This window comes from Brienomyrus brachyistius, chromosome 16 (genome assembly GCF_023856365.1).
Source record: "Brienomyrus brachyistius isolate T26 chromosome 16, BBRACH_0.4, whole genome shotgun sequence".
In the NCBI taxonomy this organism is placed as follows: Eukaryota; Metazoa; Chordata; class Actinopteri; order Osteoglossiformes; family Mormyridae; genus Brienomyrus; species Brienomyrus brachyistius.
This window is the reverse complement of record NC_064548.1, coordinates 8713350-8721696: the sequence shown is the minus strand read 5'-3', so window position 1 is coordinate 8721696 and position 8347 is coordinate 8713350.

Genomic DNA, 8347 nt, shown 5'->3' with positions numbered 1-8347 from the left:
AAGCAGCATGTTCTGTTTACTAGCCAGCTAGCTACGATCTTCTGACTTTACTGGCCAGCTAGTGAGTGAAACCCTGGATACAACAGTGCTATTCTGATGATGTATGTCATACTTAATCAAATTTGCAAGGACGTTAAATTATAAACCACGCAGCTGCAGATGAAGTGTCGAGAACACTGTTTAATGGGGGGACTTCATAAGTAACATCATGGGATGTCGAGGACGCCACTGGCGTTGAACGCTTCCCATTTAGGCATCATGGAATTCTCAGTCCTTCACATCTGCTCTTTTCACTCAGCTTGTTTACTTTTTGTCCATCACAGTTTGTGCAATTTCGGACAATTAAAAATGTTATACTTCTTAATCATCAACAGAGACTGAGAAAAGCGAACAATGACCTAAAATAAAATGGCTAACTGCTCAATCTGAAGTTGAATGAACGTTGTATTAAACTCATAGATGTAATGTTCTCTTCAAAAGCAAATGTTATAAATATTATGACATATATTTATAATCAGGGGCGGCATGGTGGTGCAGTGGTTAGCACTGTTTCAGACAGATGGTATTCATAGCTTGGGTCTTTATTGAGCTAGCATCGGAAATTCATCGCAGAGTCTCAAGCACTTATGTAAGTCACTCTGGCTAAGGGCGTCTGCCAAATCCTGTAAATGTAAATGTAAATGTTGCCTCACACCTCTGGGATCCGGGTTGGAGTCTCCGCCTGGGTCACATGTGTGTGTAGTTTGCATGTTCTCCCCATGTCGTTGTGGGGTTTCCTCCGGGTACTCCGGTTTCCCCCCACAGTCCAAAAACATGCTGAGGCTAACTGGAGTTGCTAAATTGCCCGTAGGAGTGCATGTGTGAGTGAATGGTATGTGAGTGGGCCCTGCGATGGGCTGGCCCCCCATCCTAGGTTGTTCCCTGCCTCGTGCCCATTGCTTCCGGGATAGGCTCCGGACCCCCCGTGACCCAGTAGGATAAGCGGTTTGGAAAATGGATGGATGGATGGATATTTATAATCAATATTACATGCCAGGGCATTGCTGCAATAACTAATAAATCTGATAACACTGAACTTGATGGGGCACAAATAATTTAGTTACTACTCAATTCAGTTACTACTCAAGTACAAATCATGAACTAATATAGTTCCTGCATGAAACATATGAACTGTCATGATTGATTAATGATGAACATACGTGGACTCAGTACTGTACATAACTACCACTTAGTTCCAGGTTAATTCATACATTAAGCAAATGTGTACTACAGTACTACAGTATTTGTGCCCCCTCAAGATGTTGCCACAAATCTTTACATTTATATTAATCTTTTTTTCTTTTTTAGTTTCTTGGCAAGAATTTGTCCAATGTATACTTCCCAAATGATAAATGAGAGATCAGAACTTATCAGTCATCACTAAAGGAATATTTGTTTTAAAAACTACACTATATTGCCATAATCATTGAATTCTGGTGTTCCAATCACTTCCATAACCACAGGTGTATAAATGAAAGCACCTGTAGGCATGCAGACTGCTTCTACAAACATTTGCAAAAGTATGGGTCGCTCTCAGGAACTTAATGAATTCAAGTGTGGTACCATGATAGGATGCTACTTGTGCAATAAGTCCATTTGTGAAATTTCCTAACTACTACTGTAAATATTCCACGGTCACATGTTAGTGGTATTATAACAAAGTGGAAGCAATTGGGAACAACAGCAACTCAGTCAGGAAGTGATAGGCCATGTAAAATAACAGAGCAGGGACAACGCATGCTGAGGTGCACAGTGTGCAGAAGTCGCCAACTGTCTGCAGAGTCAATAGCTACAGATCTCCAGACTTCATGTGGCCTTAAGATTAGCTCAAGAATAGTGCAAAGAGAGCTTCAAAGTGTCGGATTCAATGGTGGAAAGCACGCCGCCACTGGACTTTTGAGCAGTAGACATGTATTTTCTAGAGTAACAAATCGCACTTCTATGTCTGGCAATCCGATGGACGAGTCTGGGTGTCGCGGTTGCCAGGAGAACGGTACTTGCCTGACTGCATTGTGCCAAGTGTAAAGTTTGCTGGAGGGGGGATTATGGTGTGGGGTTGTTTTTCAGGGGTTGGCCTTCTCATCCAACATCAGTGCCCGACCTCACAAATGCTCTCCTGAAAGAATGTTCAAAAGTTCCCATAAACACACTCCTAAACCTTGTAGACAGCCTTCCCAGAAGAGTTGAAGTTGTTATAGCTGCAAAGGATGGGCCAACTCCATCCATCCATCCATTTTCCAAATTGCTTATCCTACTGGGTCGCGGAGGGTCCGGAGCTTATCCCGGAAGCAATGGGCACGAGGCAGGGAACAGCCCAGGATGGGGGGGCAGCCCATCACAGGGCACACTCACACACCAGTCACTCACACACGCATTCCTATGGACAATTTAGCAAATCCAATTAGCCTCAGCATGTTTTTGGACTGTGGGGGGAAACCTGAGTACCCGGAGGAAACCCCACGACGGCATGGGGAGAACATGCAAACTCCGCACACATGTAACCCAGGCAGAGACTCGAACCTGGGTCTCAGAGGTGTGAGGCAACAGTGCTAACCACTGCACCACCATGCCGCCCCGGGCCAACTCCATATTAAAGCCTATGTATTTAGAATGGGATGTCATTAAAGTTCATGTGTATGTAAAGGCAGGTTCCCTGATACTTTTGACAGTATAGCATATCTTACAGAGGTTAATAGGTATTGTGCTTATCAAACTACAAAAGTTACACAGGTCTTCAAAAATCCATCGTTGTTCCATTACCTTTTCCACTCTATTGAAATCATCCTTGGTCAGCTTGATTTCACTTAATTTACATCTGCATATGCATTTGCTTACCAGATTAAATTATCTGAAAAGCAAGGATAACCTGTAAAATATCTCACTATTTCTTAAAGCCATAAAAATTCTGCATTCATTCAATTGACAGACTAGAAGAAAACTAGAAATCGTAAAAAAAAAACATTGCTAAATTGACCAGAGTTTTGATAGCTTTGTCTGTTGTCTTTGATAACTAGTCTGACAAAAAAAGCAACAGGGAGTTAACAACTGATTCAGTCCATTCAAGAGAAAAATATCTGCTTCTTAGAAAGAATCGTAATGTAAATAATTTAGCGAAACATCCTGCTGTGAAAACTGCGAGCTGTATTAATGTTTTTGTGAAAGCATAATGTAAGCAAATATAATGAGTATGTCCATAATGCTACCAAGTCTGAACGGCTACCAATTACCCTGCCCGCTGCAGAACATCCGCTTCTTTTGGTGAACACACTGTTTGTTTTGAAGAAGAACCTTATAAAAGAAAATGCAACATAATACCATTTAGCACACAGCCTGTACAGAATCGCACGGAGCATACAGTCACCTGTCAGATGAAATACAGAGCTGTCTGTGCATCTAGTAATTATACTATCGGACATCTGAGTTATAGCATATGCTAAAAAATTATACCAAGTCTGTTTTTTCAGCATGAGGGTCACTGTATTTTCCAAAAGCTCCCTTCGTTAGGTAATGTTCAGCTAATGAACCCCTTCTGATTATGAGGCCATAAAGATTCGTATTTCACAATTTACGCCGATCAGGCATAACATTAAAACCACCTGCCTAATATTGTGTAGGTCACCCTCGTGCTGCCGAAATGGCTCTGACCTGTAGGGGTATGGACTCCACATGACCTCTGAAGGTGTCCTGCGGTATCTGGCACCAAGACATTTACAGCAGATCCTTTAAATCCTGTAAGCTGAGAGCTGAGGCCTCCATGGGTCCGGACTTGTTTGTCCAGCACATCCCACAGATGCGCAATCGGATTGCGATTTGGGGAATTTCAAGGTCAAGTCAACATCTTGAGCACTTTTCCATCTCATTAAACCATTCCTGAACAATTTTCATAGTGTGGCAGGGCGAATTATCCTGTTGAAAGACGCCACTGTCATCGGGAAGTACCGTTTTCATGAAGGGGTGTACCTGCTCTGAAACCATGTTTAGGTGGGCAGTACATGTCAAAGTAACATCCACAGGAATTCCAGGACCTAACAAGTTCAGTCAGAATATGTCGAGAGCATCACACTGCCTCTGCCGGCTTGCCTTCTCATAACGTGTCTTGGTGCCATCTCTTCCCTGGGTAAACGAGGCACACACCCCCTGCTGTCCGCATGATGCAACAGAAAATGTGACTCATCAGATCAGGCTGCTTTCATCCATTGCTCACATGCCCATTGTAGGTGTTTTTGGCGATGGACAGCATGGGTAGTGTGACCGGCCTGCAGTTACTCAGCCCCACAAACAACCAGCTGTGAGGCCTGAGTTTTCTGACTCCTTTCTGTCAAAGCCAGCATTAACTTTTTCACTAACGCTGTAGTGTCTCTCCAGTGGGATCGGGCCATAGCAACTAGCCTTTGCTCACCACATGCTTTGTTGAGCATTCCATTGCCGGTTTACTGATTGGCTTTTCTTGGTCCAATTTTGATAGGTGCTGAGCACTGCATACTGGGAACACCCCACAAGACCTGCCATTTTAGAGATGCCCTGACAGAATCATCTAGCCATCAGAATTTGGCCTTTTGTCAAAGTCGCTCAGATCCTTACACTTACTTCCATTGATCTTGCTTCCAAAACATCAACTTCAAAAACTGAATGTTAACTTGCCTAATATATAATGGCACCCTTGATCAGTGCTATTGTAACAAGATAATCAGTGTTATTCGCTTCACCTGTCAGTGGTTTTAATGTTAAGGCTGACTGATGTACATGATGTGACATTAGTCACTCGTTAGCCATGTTCGACTCTTAACACAGGAAACTTTTATTTGCTTTATCTTGATGATGATAATGAGTATGATCATTATGTACCTTTTTCCTTCTATGGCTGATGAGCACATTTGATTAAAATGTCAAGTGTTAAATGAGCTTCATCCAATGGGGATTAAATAACACAGGTTAGTGGGGAAATTCACGTGTGGGTGAAATTTTAAGCAGGTGATAATTGGGCTAATCGAAGAACTGTAGCTGAAGGTTTACTTTTCTGTAACTTTTATTTTTTGCTGGGTGTCTTTTTTGAGCTCTTGCATTATCACCTGACTATGGAGTGAGTGTGATGTCCCCATCCTCAAGGTGATAGAAGTTCCTGGTTGCTGAAAAAGTTCCTGCGGTGGGAAAGGTGGGAGTAGAAAATAGTTTTACTATTAATACATGTTTGGGTTTGCTACTGATAATCAGAGAGGAACTCATTGGGAAAATTACTGGGACCTCCTTAGGAAATCTGGGTTCCATGCTGAATTCGTTGTCTTTCTTAAAACATGTTATCTAGCTTTCGGTATTCCAGCTGAAACACTGCTAACGTGCTACATATGATGATGGAATGTCACACTCTTAGTTGTTCATTTTTGTGACGCCCGCTCCGTCCGCTCCTCGTGTGTGCCACGCCCCCTAATTACCCACGTGTGATTTCCTGATCGTGCCCAGTCGTGTCTTGTTTCCTGCTGCCTTGTTTCATGTATTTAAGTTCCTGATTTGTACTAACCCGTGTCTGTCATTGATGTTAGTTGGCGTCTTCTGTTCCCTGCCCCGTTATTCTTAATAAACCCCTTGTTTGCCCTGATTACGGCTTGTCTGCCCGTTTCTGCCTGCTCGCCCGCACGATCGCCGCTCTGCCCGCGATCGAGTGTGACAGAATGACAGACCCACTCAACAAGGCACAGCAGCAGACCGAGAGCCAACGTCTCGGTCTGCTGCAAGAGGTACATTACTGGCTGAACCAGCCCGACGTCCAGGAGGACCCCGTCGCGCTGCAATTGGCCACCGACAGCTGCGATCTCCTGCTGGCGATGTCCCCATCGGAGGGCGGGCATCGTCTAGGAGAGGTGCGCTCCCACCTCAACCAGCTGGTTCAGCGCCTAACAGCGCGGAGGTTGGGGCTGGACGCACGGTGCGTCCCGGAGGTTGTTCCCCAGCCGTCCGTCCTATCGGACGTGGAGCAGCCTCCCGCGGACACCGTGACAAAGAGGAAGAAGAAGAAGAAGAAGAAGCACGCGATCGCCCCTGCAATCGTTTTGGGAGCGTGCGCGCTCATCCCCGCTTCTCTCCTAACCGGGGAATTGGAGGACTCCCCGGCTGACCTCGACGTCATCACCGCAGCTAAGCTGCCTGCGCTGGCAGCTTCCCCAGTCCGGGGAGAGCACCCAGCCGCCGCTGAGCTGCTACCGCCCCTCGAGCGGTACTACTTCCGGCCGGAGCGGCTGGCCAACAAGGGGGCCCGCGCGGTGCGGGACGCTATCCCGCGTGTGCCCCGGGCACTTAAAGGGACCACGTCCGTCTTGCCCGCACGGGACCTGCCGGTCCCGCCGCCTGCAGCCCCTGCTCAGCCCGAGCAGCCGCCTCCTGTGCCTGCAGCCCCTGCTCAGCCCGAGCAGCCGCCTCCTGTGCCTGCAGCCCCTGCTCAGCCCGAGCAGCAGCCGCCATTGCCGGCGGACCCCGCTCCCGTGCAGCCGCCATTACCGGCGGACCCCGCTCCCGTGCAGCCGCCATTACCGACGGACCCCGCTCCCGTGCAGCCGCCTGCGCAGCCGCCTTCGCTGCCTGCGCAGCCGCCTTCGCTGCCTGCACAGCCCCCTTCGCCTGCTGCAGCTCCAGGGCAGGCGCCCCCACTGCAGCCTGCTGCAGCTCCAGGGCAGGCGCCCCCACTGCAGCCGCCTGCTGCAGCTCCCGGGCAGGCGCCCCCACTGCAGCCGCCTGCTGCAGCTCCCGGGCAGGCGCCCCCACTGCAGCCGCCTGCTGCAGCTCCCGGGCAGGCGCCCCCACTGCAGCCGCCTGCTGCAGCTCCCGGGCAGGCGCCCCCACTGCAGCCAGCTCCTGTTCCTGACCGTGCTCCTGTTCCTGCAGAGGCGCCCCCTCTGCAGCCGCCTGCTGCAGCTCCCGGGCAGGCGCCCCCACTGCAGCCACCTGCTGCAGCTCCCGGGCAGGCGCCCCCACTGCAGCCAGCTCCTGTTCCTGACCGTGCTCCTGTTCCTGCAGAGGCGCCCCCTCTGCAGCCGCCTGCTGCAGCTCCCGGGCAGGCGCCCCCACTGCAGCCACCTGCTGCAGCTCCCGGGCAGGCGCCCCCACTGCAGCCAGCTCCTGTTCCTGACCGTGCTCCTGTTCCTGCAGAGGCGCCCCCTCTGCAGCCGCCTGCTGCAGCTCCCGGGCAGGCGCCCCCACTGCAGCCACCTGCTGCAGCTCCCGGGCAGGCGCCCCCACTGCAGCCAGCTCCTGTTCCTGACCGTGCTCCTGTTCCTGCAGAGGCGCCCCCTCTGCAGCCGCCTGCTGCAGCTCCCGGGCAGGCGCCCCCTCTGCAGCCGCCTGCTGCAGCTCCCGGGCAGGCGCCCCCACTGCAGCCGCCTGCTGCAGCTCCCGGGCAGGCGCCCCCACTGCAGCCAGCTCCTGTTCCTGACCGCGCTCCTGTTCCTGCAGAGGCGCCCCCTCTGCAGCCGCCTGCTGCAGCTCCCGGGCAGGTGCCCCCACTGCAGCCATCTGCTGCAGCTCCCGGGCAGGCGCCCCCACTGCAGCCAGCTCCTGTTCCTGACCGCGCTCCTGTTCCTGACCCGGCGCCCCCTGACCGCGCTGCAGCAGCTCCCGAGGCGCCCCCTGACCACGCTGCAGCAGCTCCCGAGGCGCCCCCTGACCGCGCTGCAGCAGCTCCCGAGGCGCCCCCTGACCGCGCTGCAGCAGCTCCCGAGGCGCCCCCTCCGCCTGCTGACCCGGTTCCTGTCCCTGGCCCCGCTCCTGTCCCTGGCCCCGCTCCTGTCCCTGGCCCCGCTCCTGTCCCTGGCCCCGCTCCTGTCCCTGGCCCCGCTCCTGTGACTCCTTCACCCTCACCCCGGCGACATCGACCCCGACCGGGGGTCGGTATGTCTGTGTCCCGCAGAGGGAGGGGACACAGACGTCGGACTGGGGTCCCTCCCGCCCTGCCCCCTGGCTCGCCCTCCCTCGCCTGCGCTCTGGCTCGGTTGGCGCCTGCAGGTCCTGGCCCTCCGGGTCGGCTGTCGCCTACGGGTCCCCCTCCGATGCCTCGTCACCCTGCCTCGCTCCCCCCTCCGGTGCCTGGTCGGTCGCCTGCGGGCTCCCCGACGGCGGCTCCTCGGTTGCCTGCGGGGCCCCTACCTCCGGCCCTCCACCGGACGTCGCCGCCTGCTGCGGCTCCCCCCTCCTCCGGGCCTTCGCCGTGGGCCCCTCCTGCTCCCTCGTCCCCTTCCCCGGTGCTCCCTCCTGCTTCCTCCCTGGCCCCTCCGCGGGTCCCTCGCCCTGCCTCCTCGGCCCCTCCGAGGTCCCCTCCGGCTCC